The sequence below is a fragment of the Camponotus floridanus genome, unplaced genomic scaffold (assembly GCF_003227725.1).
Source record: "Camponotus floridanus strain SB8 unplaced genomic scaffold, Cflo_v7.5 scaffold36, whole genome shotgun sequence".
Classification (NCBI taxonomy): Eukaryota; Metazoa; Arthropoda; class Insecta; order Hymenoptera; family Formicidae; genus Camponotus; species Camponotus floridanus.
Window position 1 is genome coordinate 118,459 of NW_020229503.1, and position 25,455 is coordinate 143,913.

The 25,455-nt window shown below is 35.0% G+C and overlaps 1 protein-coding gene across 1 annotated transcript in view; it reads left to right on the top strand.

The window, feature by feature from the left end:
- Positions 1 to 21,209, top strand: part of LOC105258383 (ubiquitin-related modifier 1) — an 86,913-nt gene extending 65,704 nt beyond the window's left edge. The window contains exon 6 of the mRNA XM_011269606.3: positions 21,129 to 21,209. The gene's annotated coding sequence lies outside the window, so the exon portion shown is untranslated. The remainder of the gene's footprint in view (positions 1 to 21,128) is intronic.
- The last annotated feature ends 4,246 nt before the right edge of the window (positions 21,210 to 25,455 follow it).

Consider the following 25,455-nt stretch of genomic DNA (forward strand, 5'->3'; position numbering starts at 1 on the left):
ACTTTGTCAGCGCGAAAAGCAGTCGGTATTAATTAACGGGGGATTTGTTCGTGAGTAACGAAGCAATTTGCGTAGGAGATCGGTCACAGAGCCAAGAAGGAAATCGGGGAACGTAGAGTCGAGATGTTTGTAATGATTCGAGGACGCGACGGAGCAGAGCCGCGTCTAAGCGACTTCATTTCCGTATTTTCCGGAAAATCTCATGACCTCCACGAGAGAAGCTCGTAGCTCGTGCCACTCGACTCGGCGACAATAAGCAATTACGTGGCTCTTGTCGAGAAACGGTATTATTTATTTGCCGGAGCTTGCTGCATTTTCGCATTCTCGAGTTCTCAAGAACAATTTCTTAATTTTTACACCGTGTTGCTCGCAACGAAGTCTCCCGCATTGCGCACGTTGCAGATGAACGTCGAGAAAACTTGCTCCTCACGAATGTACACAGGTATAATAGTAGCATCTAACGGGAGATTTTATTTACAGGGTAATTTTAGACACGACTATCATATTTAATTTCTATGTCGGTTTTTTCCTTCTCCATGAATAATTTTAGAAAGCTACGTTTTTGATTTTAATATATCGTAAATATTACGATGTTTATGTGTAAACTAAGAAAATAAATGTTAATTAACAACTATGTAATTATAAACGATTATTCGCATAGATTTTATTCGGACAATCGCTTTCCCTCTCTCTTTAATTGAAAAATCGATAGTATTTCATCGAGCATATAATTGCTAGGAATAAAATATCCATAAAATATTTATCCTGTTACGAGATGACTTCCACATCGCTTCTTAAAATGATATTACCGGGAAAATCCGATAAACATATCCAATGTTCGCGCGCGAATCTCATTCCAAAATACTATTAAAATTCCAAGTTCCGACGCGTATTCCGCGATTGTACCGTGTATTTTTATATCGTTTAACACAGTGGACCGTCCGAAATATCGGCAGAACGATTGAACGAGGGAGAAAGAGAAAGAAAAAGGGAGAGGAAAAAAGAAGCGCACCGCCACCGTTATATTCGCATAACGTCGATTTGTCACGTTTTTCTCGGCGGGATTTCAGATACATTATTAATACGAGGAGAGCGTACGAGAGCCCACCTGTAATTTCTCACATTGCTCTTTGCTCTCGCGGGGCGGGAATTCGATCGATAGGCTCAATGTGTTTAATGCCGTCCGGCTCTGCGTCTGATGCACCCGATACGATCCTCGTTAAATCCGCGTGTCCCTGCCGGCAGCACGGCGAGTTGTGCATGCGAATCTGCCCGAATCAGGCGTGGCGCAGCCATGTTTCATGTCCGTAATGCCAGAAATTCGCATTAGCACACGCGAGAGTGGGATTCCAAATGCTCATATATATACGTTTTCGTTGGCGCGGCGCGAAATTTTTCGCTCGCGTGATTCCCGCCCGCACTAAATCAAAGTAGTTCTCCCAAATATTGGCCGGATCTGATTAATATATCTCGAGAAATACGTGTGCATAGCACAATTGATGTACGAAGATTTCAGTTTGCGCTAATGTCATCGGCAATAGATAAAAATTTTTAATATGATACACACACTGAGGAAAAAATTATCTTGAAATAAAAAAAAATTTTAGTTAACTCAAGAAAGCTATTTATTCGGGTACTAATCTTGAATATAAGTAAATACAAGTATTTACTTGTATTCAAAATGTTTGTTTGCTTAAGTTAAGTATTTACATATGTTTAAAAAATATATATGTTTAAAAAAATATAATTTTTAATTAAATATTTTTATTTTAATTTTACAAAATATTTATTAAAATGCATCTTTTATTCCCAAAAATTTTAAATTTTTTAATTTTAAAAAGTAATAAATTTAATTTAATAAATTATAGTATATATTTTACAAAAATAGTATTTAAATATAAAAAATATATAAATGAAAATAATGTACTTAATATAACATGCATATTTAATTAAAATTAAATACTTTTGCTTAAATGAAATAAACAATTCCTTGTATTTAAAGCAAAAGTTTCAAGGAAACAAATTTATTTGATTTAAACAAATTTTTCCCTCAATGCATATATTATGTAATATAACATACGTGTGTATGTGCGTATACAGGGTGTTTCATGAGTGGTGGGCAAAATTTCAGGAATGGATTCCTCATGCTTAGTCTCAAGTTTTAAAAGTTCGGCCTGAAAAGCATTGTTGATGCCTATAAAAGAACTTCTAAGACGAGAAATGAGACAAAATTTTGTATTACAAAAATCTTGATAACTCAAAAACTAATTTCCGAACCTATGTTGATTAACTTTTTTTCCTTTTCTAAGCATCCATTCCTGAAATTTTGCCTACCACTTATGAAACACCCTGTATAGGAGGTTTTTTAATAAATGCGAAAAATTTTAAGAGAGACTAGATTTTTAGATTTTTATTATAATTTTGCTTTTGTTCCAATTTTCCCAACATTTGTTCTAATTTTATTTTTATTTTAAAATTCAACTTCTCGTAATTCGAAACCTCTGTGCTATTTAGCATCGTGTTGTGCACGATAACGTATTTTATTTTTTTCTTGAAAACTACTGATTTTATAAAAAAAATAAAAGAAATAAAAAATAAATCAAACTTTTTAATGCATATTTTTAGATGATCATATTCCGGCCCATTAAAAAGTCCTAATAAAAAATTGAATAGAGGTTGCTAGTTTCAACTCCTTATAACAATACGGGAAGCTGAAAAAAATATTAATAAATAACCTCTTTACTAGTAGAAAATATCGACCTATTGTAATTTCATTTCTTTAACTTGTTCGAAATTTGAGAAAAAAATAAAAACCTAATTTTTATCTCCATTTTTGTGGAAGAGTAATTCCACAGGAAGGGATGTTTTTCGCTTATTAAGAAACACGTATATATAGGATTATATTTTATCTATCTCTATATAAAACTGATTAATCGATATTGACATTTACTGAAATGGAAAAGTTTAGAAATTCAAAGCATGATAAATCAGCTGATTGCTTTTTACGATATGACATAAAAAAGTATACATTAAAAACAAAGATATTTTGTAGAAGTTAATTATTCGTAAATTACACGGAAGAGAAACTTGGGCATGCTTATATCAAAATTTTTCCTTGTATCGTGCGGTTGCTAAATATATTTGGGGAAATTTATTTAAAAATCCTGCGTCTGAATTTTCCGACAATAGAATCTGCATGTCAAGAAAGAATGCCGAATGCACGATTGCGAAGCGAGTGATAATCATCGTTATCTCAAACTCGTGTGCTCGCCAGTGGTGTGTTTTGTCCGATGAAAACGAGGATAGGGCAAAAACGGGGAAAAGGCTGAAGGGGAAAAGGAGAAACGAGAACGCGCGTGGAAGAGAGCACGGAAGAGAGATATAGGCTACATGCATGTGTGTATGCGCGCGTGTGTGTGTGTGTGTTCCTGGTTACCAGGAACAGCGGGATGCGCGTAGTCAGACGTATGAGGAAGCCATTGTGCACGAACATTTTGCCCCTGTCACGAGCGCGAGACAATGGCCGCCGTTAACGCGTCCCGTAACCGTTTCATTGTTTGCCGACAATGCTTGAAAATACGCGGAGACGCATGCGGGTTATCCTTGGTCCGTCGATTCGCGGTTTCCTCTCATTCGCGCGTTCACGGATAGGGCGGGAAAAAAAAACGCGCGGCGCGAACCCCGGTAAATCGTCGTCGCTTTCGGTCACTCGGAAATCGCACCGTGTCCCACCTTATCCCCCCGCGTTTTTCGCGGGTTCAACGGACAGGAAGACAGGGCCATCGAGTCCATCCAACGACCATTATCGGCCTTTCCGCCATTCTCGAGAAATGTACGATGTGGTCAACTATTGTGACAAGATGAAAAGTTTGTTCTTCTCTTATATTATGATGTTTATCTTGAGAATAGAAAAGATTAAGAGCTAATTCGAGGACGACATTTTTTCATTCTTTAGTTTTATGAAACTAGAGAGAAATTTCAAATTAGAAAAATGAGAATATAATGTAAAATAATATTTGAAGGAAAAATATTTATACATATTTCATCTCTTTATTTCTATTCCTTCTTCTATCAAATTCTAAATATTAATTTCAAATGATAATTTATTTGCGTAATAGAAATTCTATCTGAAATATTTATCTGATTTCAGGAACTTAAGATAAAAATTTTAAATAATTTATATATAATATATTTATATATAAATTATTTATTTACTTATTAATTATTTTACAAAATATTTTGATATATATAATTTAATTTATTACATTAAGAAAAAAAAAATATATATATATTTATTTATTTATATTTATATATTATGTTTCTTGTGGGAAATAATTGCTTTTTTAATGTCTGTATTATGCTTAGCATTGCTTAAGTTTTATAGCGAGAATTTCCAATATTTTAGATTATAAAAGGGAAAAAAATTTACATAATTAAATTTGTAATGTGCAAAATGTGTGTGTATTAAGAAACGATGATTCTTCAAATCGCGAGCACATACCTTCCTGTATAAATTATCTGATATTATTCACCCAATACTTTCACTTAATCTCAAACACCTAGCATTCGTGTCAACACGCACTTTCGCGGTAAGTGTAAGTATTTAACTCATGTCATTTTAAGTTTAATTAACCTTGACCGGTCACGTAGGCGGATTTCGAGTTTCGTGTCTCACGCAAAATACCGTTGCGTGTTTGTCGATTAACCTGGTGGAATAAAAAAACACTCTTATGAGTATCTGGCCGACCAGACAGCCGAAAAGAACGATCTAAAATAGGAAGGATTGATATCGTTGGGATTGTTGCTTCCCCGGCTTTGAGCAATTGTCGCAGAAACTGGTACTAATCTCGGGACTGTGCTTTGCGCGTGGATGTGAGGCCAAATCCGGTTTTAAACGAGATGCTCTCGGTCTGCCGAACTTGCCTCTCAAATCCCGAAGTTCTCTCCGCATCTGATATAATCTCAGCATGTGACCACGGTTAAATTCCGCCGAATTCGGCCACAAATCTGCTTAATTTATAGAACGTATGCGCGAGGAGGCTTTAACGAATATCGATAGTCCTTAGCAGCTTTCTGTTAATCGGATTCTCCATATCGTAGAGAAATCATATGGTATCTTTAATTAAAAGTTTTCCTTTTGAATTTGCAACGTTTCGCACGCATAATTCGCTACATTTGATATTCATACATATTCTTACAAAATCGAAAGATTTTTTTAAACTTGCAACGTTGCTGAATGCGCATAATGATATCGGCTGTAAAAAGCTAAAGCTTTCATGATACGCATATGCATATGCATATCTCATGTCACGTAAAAAAGCCCTACGTCACATGCAGCCACACGTGCGCTTGCACTTCTCTCTATCTCGCCAGCTGTGCATTCATCGTCTCCGTCGAATGTTTCCTTGCTCTTTTTTTTCATCTCGACGAACAACTTTTATACCGAATGGTAAAGTATTATGAGTGATAAAACATGGGGAATATTTGTGCAAATAGCTTATTGCACTGATATTCAAGTCATAAATTCAAGTGGTAAAATCTGAAGCAAACTAATTAATTATTATTAAAGTAATATATATTTTATTTTCTCTGTATAAATCTAATCATATTAAAAATATTAAAAACTTATTAAAAACTAACTAATTAATATGAAAGCATTAGCCGTTTAAAAAATAAGAATATTACATTTCGATAACAATATAAATAATGGAATGTTTTTATTATATATAAATAATTTTGAGACACCTGTAAAATAACATAAATAATGAATAATATCAAAAAATGAATTTATATTAATTTATTTTATGTTTTTCTTTTCCAATTAAAACTTTTCATCATTTATGAGTTAGATTTCTCGAATTTAACGAGTCTCGAACAAACTTATCACTCCACGTGTACCAATTAACAATTAGCTAGAGAGCAAAATAAGTAAATTTTTGTTATTAAAATTTTTGTTATTAATTTTTGTTAAATTTCAGAAACATAATAAAACCAAATTATTAACCCGCGATTTATGGCGCGTCGTTGCTTAACGAAGGCTCTTCGTCAGTCGTTTAAACCAATATTCATTATAGGGTGGTGGACAGCGCAGGGTGAAAAATATCCGCAATGAAAGCCGCCTTTTAAAGCATTGCCATTGAAATAACGGCGTGGCGGCTCTTTAATCGGACGTTAACCGACCAATTCGGCAATTGCCGAATGGGAAATGGCGACACGCATCTATCCCGTGAAATTTTATGGCCATTGTCGTACATACGTCAAGGGCGAGACCCGCTGCGTTTCTGCGCCGTCTCTCGCCATCGGTCTTCGGAATAACAGAACGATCGTACACGATGATTATGTACGTATGATGATCGATCGACGAGCAGTTGTTCGGGGTGATCGGATTTATCGTATCGGGAATAAAGCGGAGACCGAACGGAAAATACCAGAAAACCGATACGAAAATGTCATCAGCCGGCAGAGCGGCTCGAGGTGTGTAACGCGATTCCCCTCCTCTTCCCTGCCCCGTAAAAACATCGTTGTTTGCACACCCCACCGTGTAAAAATTCGTAAACACGCGCACTTTATCGAAGCGCCCGCAAATATTACCTGTTTGCTTTCAATCTGCGAATATCGTGGATATGCTGCGATCGCAGCGTATTGCGGAGTCGTGATTCATCGCGCCCCTCGTTTCGGGGCCTAGCTGTTAAATTGACACGTCACATTTTATCTGCTATTCATTTACATGGATTTCAGATCAACGTTGATGCCTTCAAACGTGGATTTTTTCGAGCCGATGTTTTGTAAAAATTAGACTCCCCAACAGTTCCTCAGTTACAAATGATTGAAACAGTTTTTTAACCAACTTTCTCGAAAATGGCAGGTACATTTCAATAAATTTGTGAAAATAATCATTTTAATAAAAAAATATTACATTTGATTGTAATATTTTTAAAAAGTTATTTAAAAATTATGTAAGATATTATTGTAAGATGTCATAAGTACAAATAAATGGATGGAAAATTTAAATATTTATTTGAAATGTATGTATGTAAGTGTATGCACATAATAATTATGCACAAATAATTAAAATGAAATAATAGTTTGAAATTAAATATCAGACAATTTTATTTGAAATAATATATTTTTTTGAAGAGTTTTTCAATTTTTTTCATATTGATTATTTTAAACGTTATTAGCACAAAGAAAAGATATTTGAGAAAGTAACAAATTTGCATTTATCTTAAAAATAATCATTTTTTAATGCTATATATTATTAAATGCTAACTTGGAAAAAATTAACATAAATTAAAAATTAAATTAAAAACAGATCTGGAAAATACAAACTATAAGAGAAGAAGAAATAGAATAAAAATACAAACTTAAATTTAAATATCTTGCTCTCCTCTAAATAATGAAAGAGTTAATTATTAAAAATTTTCCTTAATCAATTATAATTATCTATTATAAATATCTTTTCAATCTTTAACGAGAAATACATATTTGAATATTATTCTTATTATTCTGATTTGTAAAATTAACAAAATATTTTAAAGAGAATTTAATTACTGTATAAATTAAGTATAAATTGAGATTCAATTATTTCAACTTAGCTATTTTATTTCAAATATTATTTTATCGATCTCTAATTTCGAAAGAATTAATAAATTATTAAAATTATGGGTCATTTTTAATCTGAAATCAGTCTTAATGAGATTTTAATTTTTATCTTGACTATTAAAATCTTAGCACGAAGGACATATATATATTTATAAAAATCATATTTCAATATTTAAACGTCTTTAAATATTTATAAAAAGTATTAATTAAAATATTAACTTAAATATTTATAAGAAGTATTTTATGAAATTTTTGATATGAACAAAAAAAAAGAAACTTAAGTTGCCTTAATCTGAAGATTTAGAATAATTTTACACACGCGATCATCGTGATGCGGTGCTTTCTCTAAACCGCGTTCTCTATAACTTACGTCGGCAAACTCGTCTTTATGAGTTCATCAAGCAGCGTACTCGCGTCACATATTGCCATAAGCTCGCGACTCGCGCTAGACGGTATATGTGTCTTTGGCCAGACTTTGGGTTGCCAGCGGCACGAGAGTCGTGCCGTGATGCATATCTGCAACGTAACTTCCGTGTGCTACGCGACGTTGCACGTGAAATTGGTTTGCAAATAAGACGCGAATAAAGGGAACGCCACGTGTAGCGTGTAGACGTAGCGATCATTCGTCTTGGATTTAAGCGACGTCGGTGCTCTAGCGCATCCGAGCGAGTGCATAAAGGAGAGAAGCGGAGGGAGGGGGGAAGCGCGAGGGTGGTATTGTCGCGGGTGCTACTCCTTTATATCCACCCGGCAATTGTCTCCGCGCGAGTTCGCTTAAATTACCCCCTGCCGAGTGGTCCTTTTCCTCCTCTCCTCCAACTCGACCCTTCTTCATCGACCGTACACGCGCACCCTTAACCCTTTATAACCCTTCCTTACCTTCCACCCACCCTCTCCCCATACGGCTCCTTCCTCGCATTTCTCTCTTTCTCCACCGATTTCATTTATCCCAGTCCGCGTAGCGTGGACTCCGCCAGCATTTAAATACCAAAGTGTCTCCGTGGCTTACGGTGCGCTCCTTTAATGTCGCCTCTGGGTGCCTTACAGCGTAGTTATTACCGCTCGCCTCGGCGGAGAGACAGTCGGATTTATACGGTCGACGTTTTAGCACGCGGCGACACTTTCGGTGGCAACTTCTGCCACTGCCTTCCTACCCCTATGGCCGCGAGACCCATATTTCCAGCCCCTGTCCCAATCCCCACCCCTCCGGCCGCTCCATTATGCCGGTGTTACGCGAGTTTGTATTCTCTGTTCTCAACGCTCTGTGGAGATTTTATTTATTATATTTGCATATCAATCGCGTATGGTCTTGTGACACGCCAGCTCGTATTCGAGGAAGGGACTAAGGAGTATAAGGGACTGTCGGCAATTGCGTATTAATGGATACGCGTAACAGCTTTATTATCTGCGATCATAGAAGTTTTTATTGCGATATGTATTTTTAAGAGATTATGCCTAGTCAGCAGACCAAAAGAAGTTTGATGTTTGGGAATTTTTTGTGGAAAATGTAATATTTTTTTTTACAAATAAATTTTTATTCAAAAGTACAGATATTAAGGATGTTATTATGCCAGCTCGTATTCGAGGAAGGGACTAAGGAGTATAAGGGACTGTCAGCAATTGCGTATTAATGGATACACGTAACAGCTTTATTATCTGCGATCGTAGAAGTATTTATTGCGATATGTATTTTTAAGGGATTATGCCTAGTCAGCAGACCAAAAGAAGTTTGATGTTTGGGAATTTTTTGTGAAAAGTGTAATATTTTTTTTACAAATAAATTTTTATTCGAAAGTACAGATATTAAGGATGTTATTATGCCAGCTCGTATTCGAGGAAGGGACTAAGGAGTATAAGGGACTGTCGGCAATTGCGTATTAATGGATACGTGTAACAGCTTTATTATCTGCGATCGTAGAAGTATTTATTGCGATATGTATTTTTAAGGGATTATGCCTAGTCAGCAGACCAAAAGAAGTTTGATGTTTGGGAATTTTTTGTGGAAAATGTAATATTTTTTTTTACAAATAAATTTTTATTCAAAAGTACAGATATTAAGGATGTTATTATGCCAGCTCGTATTCGAGGAAGGAACTAAGGAGTATAAGGGACTGTCGGCAATTGCGTATTAATGGATACGCGTAACAGCTTTATTATCTGCGATCGTAGAAGTATTTATTGCGATATGTATTTTTAAGGGATTATGCCTAGTCAGCAGACCAAAAGAAGTTTGATGCTTAGGAATTTTTTGTGAAAAGTGTAATATTTGTTTTACAAATAAATTTTTATTCGAAAGTACAGATATTAAGGATGTTATTATATTTTTTTTAATGAAATATTAAAAAATGTAAAAGTTTTAATTATTCTTCCGGATATTGTTTTTTAAAATGCTGCGCGGTGAGCAGGCTATTCAAAGCTGATTCATCTGATATGAAAAAACGATAAACTGTATGTTAATGTATGAAATTTTCTAGTAGATAAACAAAGGATTAATCGAAAAATTGTTTCGGGACAAAATGGCAGCCATTTGACACTAAGATATTATTTTTCGATTTAAAAATTGCTCATTTTTTATTGAGTAAAAAAAATTATTCATTAAAAAACAAAATCCTTCGTTTATCTACTACGTTTTTATATGTAGAAGAAACCCGTAAAAATTTCAAGGAAATCGGTGTAACGGTTTTCGAAATATTTTGCTTACCGATTTAAAAAAATGATTTCAAGAAAAACACTTAAGATTTGAATCAAGTTTACGTTTAAATAAAATGCATTTTTTAAATTTATACAGACTCATCTATTCCGGGCCCATATAATTTTATTTAAATCTTCATATATTGGTTTGATAATCCTCAAAACATCAGAGCTGGAGCTTTGTAATCGTGTTTAAACAAAGTCATACATTCTGGCGCTTCATGAAACATACACTTATAACTCCGTCAATTTGCATCCGATTAACTTGAAACTTTTAGGAAATATTTTCAATGTGATATATTTCAAGGAAATGTAAAAACTTAAAAATCAGTTTTTTTTATTTTTATGACTAAGCATAACCCTTTAATGAACCGTTAAACCTGCATCAAAGAAAAACAGTTGCAAGAGACAATAATATCGTGAATCTCCTAATGCTTTCGTATATGTAAGAAATTTTTCTACCCCCGTGACCATGATATTCATATTTCACTCTTGTCCTATCGCCTACTTTCGCAGATACGTTAAGCTCGGGGACCGCCGCCTTTTTCTCCGATTAATGGCAGTCATTTTTCACGGCCTGTATCTCGCAGAAGAACATTGATCGAATCTCCATGATATTACTGCCTCCAAAAGAGTGCGATAAAAATATATTTTCTTAGAATGTATCCGTTAAACTTCACCTTATTATTAATACTAATAATTATTAATAATTATTAATTAAAAGCATCATTGAGAAGAAAAAATACATCGTATTTCTGATAATTCGAGACGGAGAAAAATGAAAAATTAATGGATAAAATATACATATTGTCAAGTGATGAGTTTAAGCTTTATGAAAAATACTTTTATAAAAAATAATAGCACACTGCAAAATTTAAAAAATTGCTCCAAGCACCATAATAGAATTTACATGAAGTTCATTTGCATTCTGAAAAAATTGTTACGTGTTACTTGTTAAAAAAAAACACAGCCATTCAATGTTATTATAAAGAGAGAGTTGTACAAAAAATCCATTCTTCTTATATAATTTCTCGCATAAAATATCTTCATTTTATTTGTACTTTATTATAGCTGTGTCAAAGCTACCGCATAATGCACAGCCTACAGCGCGGAATTATGCAGGAATGGTGAACAAAAGCGTCCGCGCAAAATTAACTCGGTGCCTGCATCCAGGCGCATTATGAACAGATATAAACGGCCGTGTCGGAGCACATTTCGTTATACGATAATATCGCGAACATCGTGCATAAAGTGAAGAGAGAATACCACTTTTTCCGTTGTCTGCGCCAAATGTTCGCACTCCAAATGCTTTGCTCTACGCTTCTCCTCGCATTTCTCATTCATGATGTATGCTTTGTGACTTTCCTTTAATGATGCTGTAAACGGCAAGCGCGTTGTACTTCAAAAAATAATGTTATACTTTCAATCCGGAACGATAAGGAGTGCTTTTTTTTTTTTTTTTTAAAAAGACGTTATCGTCACCTACTTTTTTCCATTTATGTTATTGCACAATGTGCGTGTTTTTAGATACTTCCATATTCGCCGTTACGCGTTAGATAGTCTATAGATATGTGGCTATACGTTTCCGCGGATGTAAGAAAACAGCGAAATGGAACGAGTTTGTTTTATGACTACGATGAGTCTACGTGATCGGACTCTCTTTGCCGATATTCTTCGTCTTTGAAACTTTTTTATAGCTCATTTCGGCTTCTTTATTCATCGCGGCGCTCTGGCGATTTGACTTGTACAATGCTTGCTGGGCGTTATGACTATAAAATATTGTTTCGTGTACTCTTATTTTATGAATAAGGTAATATTTAGATGCATTTCGAAATGTGGCAGATGCGATATTTCGATAATTTAGCGATATTACGAAAGCTCGATTCTTAAAAAATATTAATAATGGTTGTGGATCATTTCTTGTTACGATAATGTGGAAAGAAAAAATTAGGTTCAATATTATAGAGAATGTTAATATCCTATAAAAATTGCTGAGCACGACTTTTATTCAGGAAAATTTTATTTTACACGTGAAAGTTGTATTGAGATAGTTTTTATTTATTCATATAATATTTTTATTTAATTTTCAAGAATTAGATTTAAAAAAAAAAACATTACGTTATATTTCAATATTACGCAAAATATTTGAATTTCTCTTATGAATGTTCAAATCTCTTAATCTAATTAAGAGAGCAGTTTATTTTTTCAAATATTAAACGAATTTATTTTTAAATATTTGTTTTATTGATTTTTTATTTATTTTGTATATATAATAAAATAAAAAATTAAAATATTTATTTTTCAATATGCGAAACTAAAATATTAATAAAAAGAATATTAATCCAAAATTGTATTATTTTTATGTTAACACGTTGAAATATCCTTAAATTATCGTGTACATACAAATATTACGGATAAATTATGAAAATATATTATGAAAATATTTTTGATGTTTGTCGCTTTTCATGAGAGTAAACATAAATCGTTTATTATATTGTTAATATAAATATCGATGAAACATTATTTACAATACAATGTGTAATATTTCTACAAACACTCCTGAAAACAGTTTTTAAAGCGCGGTTCCCTTGAAAATGCTAAATACTGTCGCACGGTTTTTCACCGGGGGATAAATAAAAAGTTATTAGCGGCATCGTAAAAGCTGCTTCTTTTCATTTATTATTATTGCACTTGCAACTCCGAAGAGGGGCGAAGGAAAAAGAGTAACGAGGTCGGGATAGAGAAGATGAGAAGTGCTTCACGAGGTTTATAACGAAGCGTTGTTTTGCGTGCGTTTTTAATGGCTCGCCTGCCTGTCTCAGGCTAAAGTCGTGACTCCACGCCTTTCCGTCCTTTTCTTTCCTTCATCGTCCTCTTATTCTATTTTTCTCTCTTCTTGTCTCCTCTCGTCGCTTTGGTAGGAGCCGTGGCACGGTTTTCGCATTATTTTCCATTTTCTTTTATCCTTCCTCCTGCGTTCCCTTCGCTGAAAAGAGGTCCTTGTGCAAGAAAAGAAGAAAGACGTATGCTCCTGTTATATTCGATATAGATATTTTTCTTCTTCGTTTCGTTATTTCTATTAAAAGCGAACGCGTTAAAGAAAATAGTTATTATGATGTGTAACTACATCCTTTTGCAAAATATTGAACATTATTATATCGAACGTAATATAAATTGATCGGTGTATTGAAGTTTCATTGCCAGACTTTTAATCAAATTTTATGTTTCAAAATATGAAATAAATAAATTTTGATACATACATATATCGTTTTGTACGAAAATTCGCGATACATTTTCGTGGCGTATGATTAATTCTGTTCAATAAATTGAAAATTAATAGCATAGACGATTTGCGTAAAGTTGAAAATACGTTTTGTATGATAATCGTACCGCTAGATAATTGAGAAGATATGGCCGCATTTGTGGATGAAAGTGGAAGAAGAGTTTTTCTTCTTTTTTAACTCTCTTAAGAGACGTCGCAAAGAGTCGCGAACGAGAGACGGAAGTTTTTCAAAGTCACTTTATTCCGTGAAGACAAAGGTTGGACTTCTCTGAGAATAATGGATAATCGAGGAGGTCCTTGATTCTCTATTACGTCGAAATAAAGGAACGACTCGTTCCGAGGCAGGCTTGAATATCGGCTTTTCTCCTTATCTATGACTCTTCTTGTCTATAGAAGAAGATACGCGATCTTCCTTACAACGGATATTTCTCAAAATCGGACCGGCGTTCCTGCAATCTAACGATAGGATCGACGTGCGCATAAATTTCTGTAATCCGCTCGTGTTATCCTTCCGCGAGGTGAATCTTGTGCGATGAATAACTACTTTCGCTTGCCGCAGTTTCTAAAAAACGCGGGAATATTTATGTGACACGTGCTATTAAATAAATTTTCCGTTATATATTTAAATGCAAATAATATTGGCAATAATATTATAAGCGGAATAAACAATATAATATGAATATACACGGTGTTTCTTAATAAGTGCGAAAAATTTTGGGAAATGATAAATGTTGGTCGTTTCTAACATTTATTATAATTTTGTTTTTGTCCCAATTTTTCCAATATTTACTCTAATTTTATTTTTATTTTAAAATTCTTCTCGTAATTCCAAACCTATGCTATTTAGCATCGTGCTGTGCACGATAACGTATTTTATTTTTTTCCTTGAAAACTACTGATTTTATGAAAAAATGAAAGAAATAAAAAAGTTTCTAAATAAATCAAACTTTTTAATGCATATTTTTAGATAATCATATTTCGGCCCATTAAAAAGTTCTAATAAAAAACTGAATAGGAGTTGATAATTTCATTCCCTTATAACAATACGGGAGACTAAAAAAAATTATCTTTAATAAATAACCTTTTTACTAGTGGAAAATATCCACCTAATTTCATTTCTTTAATTTGTTCCAAATTTGAGAAAAAAAATAAGAATCTAATTTTTACCTCCATTTTTGGAGAAGTGTAACTCTACAGCAAGGGATGTAGGAGTATATGTTTATATGAAAAACCCCTCTTAATTTTCGATAAAGAATCATCTCTTAAAATTTTTGGCTTATTAAGAAAACTTATTAAGGATGTTTTGTATGTACAATCTCAGCAAAAAGTAGCTGAAAATCAATATTGACGAATATTCACTTTTGTTGTATTTTGAGTATGAGAAATTGTGTGAAATATTACAATTTGATCTTAGCTACATTGCAGAGATGTATTTTTTAATATTTATTGCGTTTTTACTGAAATATTCCGAATTTTGTGAATCGAAATGATTAACTTTTGGCAGAGAATTTCGCCTTGTGACAGATACATGGCTAATTTCATTGAATTATATTTAATATCTTTTTAACCAGTTAGTACTTGTATAATATTATTTGACCAAATATTTCCTCTGCATCTAAACTTTTACAAATTTTAAGCAAATTCTGAATATTATTTCCATGTGTTTTTGTCATTTGAATCGACGTGGTTATACGTTTCCCATAAGAACACATGTTAATTCGGTGCAAATTAAAATCCCTATAACTTGTGAATGCTTTAGTGAATCGATTTAAAAATTGTACTGAAGATTCTAAATTCATATGTAAAGATTCATATGTAAGGACATTCTGTACAATTTTCATTAAAATCTCAATATTTTGAAAATAGGTACAAAACATCCTTAAGAAACATCCGATATTACACATTAAATTAAGTTTCAAGAAAGCGCGGATTTACGCGTCCGACGGGACTGTTTTCGCGTTGCGAAAAAATTCAATTTCCTCGATATCGGAAACGAAACTAAGCAAGAGTTGAGAAGGGTCGTTCTTATTGAAGTATCGATAAGGATTTTCGAAAATCACGATCGGAATAACAACAGCGCACCAGGTTCTGCGAGAGAACAGGTTGCGAGAAAGAGAGAGAGAGAGAGCCAGCGAGTCGTCGAAGGCTAGATGGGGACCGCGCCGTCGTATCCTGCAACGCGGAGATTTCCCTCAGGTTTTCCATGGAATACGAGAGAGACGTTTGACGTACGTGTCGCGCAGCGACACGGTCGCGAATATACGAGTTCTCCTCTCGCCGGAACTCCCACGTGAGTACCGTACGCGAGACTATCGTCCGCGTTTATACAGACTATCTGTTCAAGACGCGAGGACCTAATGCGGTCATTTCCAGAAAAGCCGCAGCGCAGCGAGCAACAACATGCAGGCAACAATGAGAACTGCGGGACGGGTGAGGAGGCGGGATGAGGAGGGAGGAAACAACGACACACCTGGGAGAGGACCGTCCATTATTTTGTGCCGTTTTGAACGGTCTCGCGTGACTCGATCCTCGCCAGGTGAAACCTGCGGCGGATAAACCGCCCTCGCGTCAATCCATGTAATCCCTCTTAAGTGCATCGGGTAGTTTTCTTTTCTTGTTAGACGCTCGATCGTCCCGAGAGCAGACAAACGCGAGCCGATAAATAAATTCAGCGGGGTAAAATCCGGAGGGTACTTTCCATAAACTCTGAGCTCTCCATTTCACTTTTTCTTAACACGTCGCGAGGGTGAATGGCCGCGCGAACGAAGTCATCTCGGGGCAACGATACGGGGGGAGGGATCTCCTCTCAATTTACAACTCGCGGGGGACAGATTCCTGCTTTAAAACAATATCTTCGAGAAACCCGCCGCGAAACTGGATGCGGCGAAGGCAGAGCGAGAGGAGAGGAAAACGTGTTATGCTCTCAATATGCACAAAAACGGCTGAGGGTGAGCGCCTTGAAGTGAGATGACTAGGGGAGGAGGAGGTTAGCTCTCAAGCCATTGATACCTCGATTGCCTCCGGGGATGTGTAAACACAGGAGACGCTCAACCAGTCCTGTCAATCGATGAGACTTCGCCTGTTTCTCGCGGACCGGTCGCGCCATTTTTGTTTTCTTCTCACAAAGAACCGCAAAGAGATGCGGAATCTCTCTCACGTCTCGGGTCTCTCGGCGTCGAATTTCACGGACAATGAAGTCGCACGAATCGCCGAATGTCGATGTTCTTCCTTAGTCGGAAAATCAGAAGTACGCAGGGGAAGACGCCAACTTCCAGTCTCGTTTTGCGCGCTCGAGCGGATGTAAAGTTTTCGAAATTTTGCAACGTGGATTCCGGGCACGCGCGGGTTAATATCCTTCGGGGTGACTTTGCGCCACCCGGGAGATAATTATGATAATTCGGTCGAGGACGATAATTGAGGAAATCAACTTTGGCAGTATTTGTTGTGCTCCTTCCGTGTCGGTTGCTCGATGCTCTTGTAGCGAATGAGGCAGAAATACAGTATTTCGTTAACGGTAAACCTCTTATCCGGAATGTATTCCTTCGCAAGATTTCGTTTGATACAATTTAATATTAAAAATATATATTTATAATATTATAATTGTTTTTAAGTTAGACAAATTGTTAGAAGGGCTTTAAAGCTTTTGAGAAACTTTTTATATTATATCATTACTTTTAATAAGAGATCTTGCTTTATTAATATTTAGTATCGGTAGTTGCTATTCTTCTTGACTCAGCTTTTAGCATCAATAATGCAAAGTAAATACAACATCTGCTTAAACGCCTTATGTGACTGAATTTTTACTTTTTACATGGCTTTTACCAGCTCATTATATTAATATTGCAAATCACTGAGCAAGCAAAATTTATTTCCTGCGTTATTTTACCTGTGTTATGTAAGGTACATAACGCAGGAAATAAATTTTTTCTTTTCGAGATCGACTCTCATTCTGCAGAAAATATTTGAATACTTCAGATATGTGTCCAAGTAGATTTGATTGATAAATGTTCTGGAATTCAACTTATTGCTTGACAATCTTCAACTGCGTGAATAATGAACTGCGTGGCACGCGAGAAAATCATATTATCAGGACAAACCTGACTAGAATTATTGCGTTAAATCTTACGCATATGATTTTCATGAAAATTTATTACATACAAATATAATAAATGATTTATTAACATTCATATTTTTCATTAATAATTTAAGTAATAATTTTCAACAATTATTATATACGTATAATTAATTCATTACTCTGTCCTTTGTTTATAAATCAATCTTTTTAGTCACATCAATTACACAAATCCTCACAATTTACAATAAAGGTTCATAATTTGTTAATATTTTAACAATATCATTATTTTATTATATCAATTGAAAAAAATCGAGAAAAGCACGATATTCTTCGGGAGGACATCGAGAATGGCTAGATTTAATGCAGAACAATGCAATCATTCATTTTCTGATTAAACGCGTTTTTTTCGCCCTTCAAGCAAACATTTCGCGGAAATCGCTCTTCGAGATATAAACGAATAGTAAATGAAGAGGTAGATGAAAAAGAGAAAGAGAGAGAGAAAGAAAGAAAAAGAGAGAGATGAAAGTTACACGAGAAAATCCCGACAGATAATCAATGTTTCACAATTTGCCAGCCACCGAGTAATAAATTAAGCGAATTTTATTCGCATTTGCATAATCGCATTAAATCCTGATTGCGAATAGTCCATTTGATCATCCATCGAAACGCGTGTTAAATACCTAATCATACATGGATTTTCTGTGTTACGTGCCCGCGATTGGCAGCATGAAAATGTGCAAAATTCGTGCGCGGAATAAGAAAGTTTATGTTTTTTATTGTTATAATTCGCCAACTTTATCATTGATGAATACGTCATATCAATAGCATTATCTTGTTTTTCAACGCTTATTCATTGGCTGACGATCGTTCTGTAGGTCGCATGAAATTGCGAGCAAATATAAAATTTTATGATAATAATTACACGAACGTTTCATATAATTTCACGTGCAGTTTTCGCCTCTCAATGTCATTTGCATATATTTGCCAATGTGCTAATTTTGCAATGCAGAGGGAAAAAAGACATTTGCAATAATTAACAAAACACAACGTCGGCATAAATAATACATGAAATTACGCAAATGATTATAATGTGTAAACATATTTCATTTGTATAACGCAATTTACTGAACCTGCTTGATACATCAATGTCTCGGAATTAGAACGGCCAATGACATACGATATGCCATTTCGTCTAGATCAAAGTCACCGGGCAATATTGGTCGTTCCAATTTCAAGGTATTGCTATGTTACCATAAGGCAAACCGCGCGCATGAATCATCTCGGGTAATTTACTCAAAATGTTTGTTGCATCAACATCTCCACGATAGGCAATTCGCCTAAAACGATCATCAATATTTAAGTATGTTACCTCTGTCAGAGAATCTTGTTACTTATGTATATCATTGGCCTTTTATCAACTTTAGAGAAGGCAAACTCAACTGTTGGCTTGATGAAAAAAAGCAAAAAAACCTCTTATTAGATGCGTAGCGCTGGTGGAAATAAAATTCACTGTTTATCGATTGGATATAAAATTATACGTGCATATAAGAATTTTCCTAGACACGCGTGTGCAGGCGTGTGTTCGTGAAAATCGATCGCGATGCGGCATAGTCGTAGACAGACGGTGAGGGATGAGTTGGCTGGAACGAAATGTCCAGGGATGAGTTCAAGCGGGGGTGAAGTGATGCCGGTCGACCTGACAGGGGGTTCATTCTGTATTTTATGGCTGACTCCCCCTACGCGCGGTGGAGTTAGCTGGCCCGGGTATAGCCATTGGCGATAAGATGATAAGCTCGAATGTATTGGCTCCTATCAAATCGTACGTTTTACTGCTGTAGGCAATCCACATAAACGCCACACGCATCTTCACCTATTTTCATTTATGGTTCTATATATTTTTGCTACATTCTTCCATTATTAAGTCTTTTTATCACTCCTTGATTAAGTCTATCTGCGTGCATTGCGTTTTTATTTCGTTTCATCAATTTTTATTGTTTTCTTGCATCGATAATTTTATTTTCACACTAAATTATTATTTATAGTTTTTAAAAAAAATTATTATTCAACGTAAAAAAAACTATAAATAATAATTTAGCGTAAAAATAAAATAATTGTATTTAATTAATTATTTAGTAATTTTTTTGACGTAAAAAACTAGAAATAATAATTTAAGCGTAAAAAATAAGATTATCGATGAAAATATGAAATTTACTCGATTTACAAGAAAATAATAAATGGATAAAACAAAATAAAAACATAATACACGCAAATAGACTTAATAATCAAACGAGTTTCTAGTTTTATACGTGGCGGCTCTTGTAAGTAGTACGACAAACGCACAAATTCCGTACAAAGATTCATCGGGCGCGGATAGCGCTCAGAAAATTAAATTCCTGCCGCTCAGAACGATGGGATGGGGAGATGGCAAATAAATTACGTTCAATCTCCATCATCGAAAGAGCGAAAGTAGAAGATAGAGCTCGATGAGGGTATGATAGGGAGACTGGAGAAGATAGAAAAAGAAAGGGAGATAAAGACGAGAAAAGAGGAGCTCTCCGGTTTCGTTTGAGAAACTCGGGAAAGAGTCTGGAGAGCCAATAAGTATGTCGGACTCTCATTAGGAGTTGGTTAAAAATACAAAAGAGCAGTCTCTTTTTTTACTAGGAGTACTTTAGGATCTTCATAGCGAAGCAAAAATTACTAATCGATCGAACCGTGAATCATAATGATCGAACATAATCGATTGTTTGCTTCTACTCTGATTGAGCTCGAGAGCAACAGTAGTTTAAAGAATTATTTTTCGTGCTCTCTTTATCAGATTTTGCCTATCCTAGTTATCCTAGCAATTTGATATTCTATCGGATATAGCGAAGATAAACTTACTCGCCTATTCGACGAGCTCGTGAAAAAGCTGGATCATAAATAGAGAACTTAATCGAATACGTGTCAGAGAATAGTGAGTGTGCGATCGACCAAGAAACGCGGCACCGCATTTATGTCGTTGGGAGATAGCACCGAGATATAATAAAAATTCGAAATAAGAGATTCTATAGAGATTTGGTTTCTTTTACCAGTTTTCTGCGCTGCACATACGTGTTATAATATTCGTTCAGTAAAGCTGACACAATATGCTTGGTGTATTCTTCTTTCAAATGCATTCTCCATGAATAATTAATGACATATTCGATTAATTCGTAAATAATAATTCATATATAAAAATATAATAATATAATATATTATGTAATTTATTTATTAAGAAAGTTACTTTCCCAAGCAATATTGGAGACAATTGTTGCTCGTTTTTTAAGTTATATTTATTTTGCATCAAGTTTTCGTTCGATGATTCTAGAAAATCAAGTATTCAAATGGTTTTTGACATTTCTAATCGATATTCACGTTTTCATGCCTTAATTAATTCAGAAGTAAAATTTATTTTGAACCTTGCTATAATTTAGATTTTATATTTATATGTTACAGATGAGTCTAGTTGCAGATGAGGCTAATCTAGTAGAGACCTAATGAAGTTAACTCTATTGTTATAAATGTATCGATCTCTCGGTGAGTGATAGATTTTTATTTTATAATAAAGAAACGCCAGGTATATATAGATATTAATATGTAATATTTTAAATTATTTGTCTTTTTAACTTTTATTTGTTGCATACAAATATGGATGTTTTTAAATTTTATTTGATTTCGCCTGTATTTTTATTATTTTTTTTACGAGGACATTTTATATATTATATGTCTTGTATTGTTCGTTCTGTATATATCTTGAAAGTTCAACACAACTTTTAGATGCAACCTGTCAAATGTAGTTATGCTACAACTTTTATTACTGCAAATGCAAATTTATTTAGTAACTTTTCGAGTCAAAATTTTTCTGCCACTTTTGACCTCAATATCCAATCTATTTTATACTTTAAGTAGCCTATAAGATTATTTTATTTTGAAACTATTTAATCTATAATTTTGTCGAAAGCTTCTCTTTTAAACTTTCAAGTTGAAAATTGTTCGTTTGCTGTCTATTGAAGGTACGAAGCAAGAAGCTCAATATAATTCCTACATAAATTAAATTTATCAAAATCCTTCAAAATCTATAACTGCAAAAAATAGATTAAAAAACAGAAGCAAAATTTCGACTCGGGGACACATAAAATTTCTATATGAAAATTTGAACTTGAATGTTTCACATAAAAATACGTAGGATTCGATTGAACAATATATGAATATATGTACATATTATTGTAAAGGGATACTTGAATATATTACAGGGAATACATTCGTATGAGAACCGACGAAATTTCAATTTTTTAGAATCCACGCATGCAGAGATAATATAATTTAAATCTTATAGAAGGAAGAGGAAGATATATGGACGGTGTCATGCGTGTACATATATCTTCTACATGCTCCATTTTCGCACGTTCATCCCAGATTTATATCGTTCTTAGAATTCTTCAGATTTTTCTTTCGTTATATCTCTGCTTCTCCCTTCTTTATTTCGTTTAGTTCATGACCTGTTTTCGGTATCACGCTTCATTTCTCGCTCCGCGCGTGACACTTCACGCGCTCTCGGATCGATCGTTAAGTATCTTTGACTCGTTTGCATTAAGCGCTCGCTATATAGTCGTTTTCTTCCTTGATGTGCTCGAGAAAGCTATTAAGATACGCTACGATACTGGCCGTCTCGTGAAATGAACTTTTACTAGCGGTATTTAAAAGGAGTGCTGATTGTCAATAAAGGCCATTGTAAAGTTTTCTTCGTGAACGATTTTTACGCGAGATCTCTTTTACGATATAATTCTCGACGGATGGTACAGATAAAATAGAGAAAATAATGAATAGTCTTCAGCAAGTCTCGTCGAGGATACGAATAAACGAAACGCACGACAATAGGCTTTGCTATCGCTTTGATTATCATTAATCATCGTTCGAAAACAGGCGCAGACACTTATAAAGCGTTAATTGAAGTACGAGGGAGAGAAAGAGAGGGCGAAAGAAACGTAAGTACTTCCTTGTAAGAGCTTACCGGGTGACAATCTTGTAATCACTTTCATCCGAAATTGGAGTTTTCGAGGCGAGCTTTCGGGACCAACGAGAAATATCGCGCTGAGCCGCGGATTTATAAGGAAAACCTCGTCCACAATATTCGCGAACTTTCAAAACGACTTTACTTCTTAATAAGATTCAACGTTCCAAAATGAAATTCGAAGCTTGTGTGCAGGATGAAGGTCGTTTGGTGGCGGCAGCGTGCTTTTGCAAACTTTCTTGGCCAAACTTTCGAAGCTTCCTGTGCCCCCTTTTTTTCCTAAGGAGTATATCTTCGGGAAGAACCCCCGTCCAGGAAGTTGCGCATACACTGCGTTTCGACAGCGTTGCACATAAAACATTTTTATTTGCCGTTCTTAACGCCTGTTTCTCCCCCGTATTAACTTTATTGCGGACTTTATTGCAATGTATTACTTATTGGAAGAGACGAAAAAAATAATGTCTGAAATGGAAAATAAACACTTTTATGGAAAAGCTATTTTTTTCTATTAGATTATAAATATATATTATAATGATGTATTGAAGTGTAATAAATAAGCTTTAATTGTTAATTAAAAATTTTGAAAAATTCATTTTATGAATTAAAGATAGTGTAGCTACTTTTCTCATTAAAGATTTAGGGTAGCTATTTTTCTCATCAGAAAAAAGCAGTAGTTATTAAAATAATTGTATATTATTTTTATAGAATTTTCGAAAAATTCATTTTATCAATTAAAGATTTAGCGTAGCTATTTTTCTCATTAGAAAAAAAAACAGTAGCTACTAAAATAATTGAGTATTATTTTTTTATTAATTTATATATATTTATATATTTTTATATATTTTTTTATTACATTAATTTTATTTATATATATATTTTTTATTAATTTATATATATATTTTATTTTTTTCTTACACTTTTTACAAACCTATTCTTATGTTTCTCAGTAAAAATTAGTCAAATGAATTTTCTGTACATCTTTATATCTATTTATTCTCATGAAAACTAAACACTTTAGAATAATATTTTACTTAATTATAATTATTTACGTAATTATCTTAATAATCTGTCTTTTAGAGTATTTATCATACTGTTTAGCTGTTTGTAAAAGTAAATTTTTATCAAATTACTTTATTTGTTGAATTTAAGGCATAAATTACAAGTTACAAGTCTCTACATTGGCTTTAGGAGAGAACATATCTTTTTCCAAATCGATATTGCTTTACTAAGTCGTAAAGGAAGATAACTTTGTCGCAATTTTGTTTGGCATTGATAAGTATTTATTGCCATCAGATGCCGTGATCTCACTACGCTTTCCTTCGTCTCGTTGCATCTACACTTTCACATCTAGACCTCTCCTTTCTTGTTTCGCTTGTCACTGTATTCTTCTCTCCCTTTGTCTTTATTTAATTCTCTCTCTCCCTCTCTCATATATATATCAACTTCCATGTCTCCCGGTTGGAGCTTACTAACTTTGCTCCCTCTATAACTCCCGCCAACTGTTATCGCCTCGTTGTGTACAGGGTGTCCCCATTTCCGCGATCGCTCGAGCATTTGCCACAACTTTGAACAGAAGCTCGCAAACGCGCGCGCTTCGAAACGTGAAATTGATTTCTCGGTAACGTCAGATTATTATCGGCAGACGGCGCAATAATCCCCAAAGTTTATACACACTTATAAATTCGGGTCTGTACATTTGAGATCGGTTTCTGGACTGTGGTGCTGGGAAATTACTTGGAAAATTCCGTATGAATTTTATTCGTAATTTAAATGGTGACTCTCCGTTCTCTGTTCTCGAATTAAAATGTAAGATCTATTTCCGCGCGCATAAAACCATGAATTCAAGAACCGTTGCATAAAGAACGAGTTTTTTCAAGCCGAAGGAAAGGCACGCGGTGGCCGCGATATTTCCCGACGTCTTTTTCTCTCCCTCTCGTTCTCGTTAAGCGACCGCCCGGTTCGACGGAAAAGCGAAGCGGAATCGTAATTTTTCTTACATGCTACATGAATTTCCTCGAGAGTATTGCCATCGGCAATCGGCCGTAGACCGCGGCCATTGGTCGGGGATCGTGAAAATAAAATACCGTCGAGGCGGGGGTGGGCGATCCGGGAGAATCAGAGTTATCGACGTCGTACGACGCGGAAGGAAAATGAATGGAACGAAAGAAACAAGGGGTGGAGGAGTCGAGAGAAGCCTCGACGAGAGCGAACGAGAGCGGGGCGAAAGAGAGGGTGACGAGGAGGATTGGACAACATTAGGGGAAGGGAAGAGGGTGGATAGGAAGTAGAATCGAATGATTCTGGCTGGTTGATCAATTTCATACGCTTGGACCTCCTACGGCGGGCTATCCATCACGTGGCATTTGACCCTTCGTTTCTTCGATTTTTCCTACCTCCAGCTGGTCGGCCGGCGCGCCCCCTAATTCCCAACCCAGGGCCCCTTTTCACCCTTCTCACGCTGTTTTACCCCGTCGGGAGATCACGATATCCCGACGGCGACGAGGGCAGCGCAGATCGCTTCCGCCATCGTCGTCCTCGTCGTCGTCGCGGCGACAAAACGCCTGCAAATTGCCAGCGAGTTACGAAATGCTGATCCCTCATGAAAATGAAACGAATCACCCTTTGTGTAACGACACTTTTTTTTTCTTTCTCCTCGCTTCTGTCATCGATCTTTCTTCATTAGCGACGCCGGCGGATTACGGTAGTCCGTGCCAGAGCGTATTGCACGTATACATATTTATATCGAAAAAAAGTTGCCGACGTCGCTGCTGT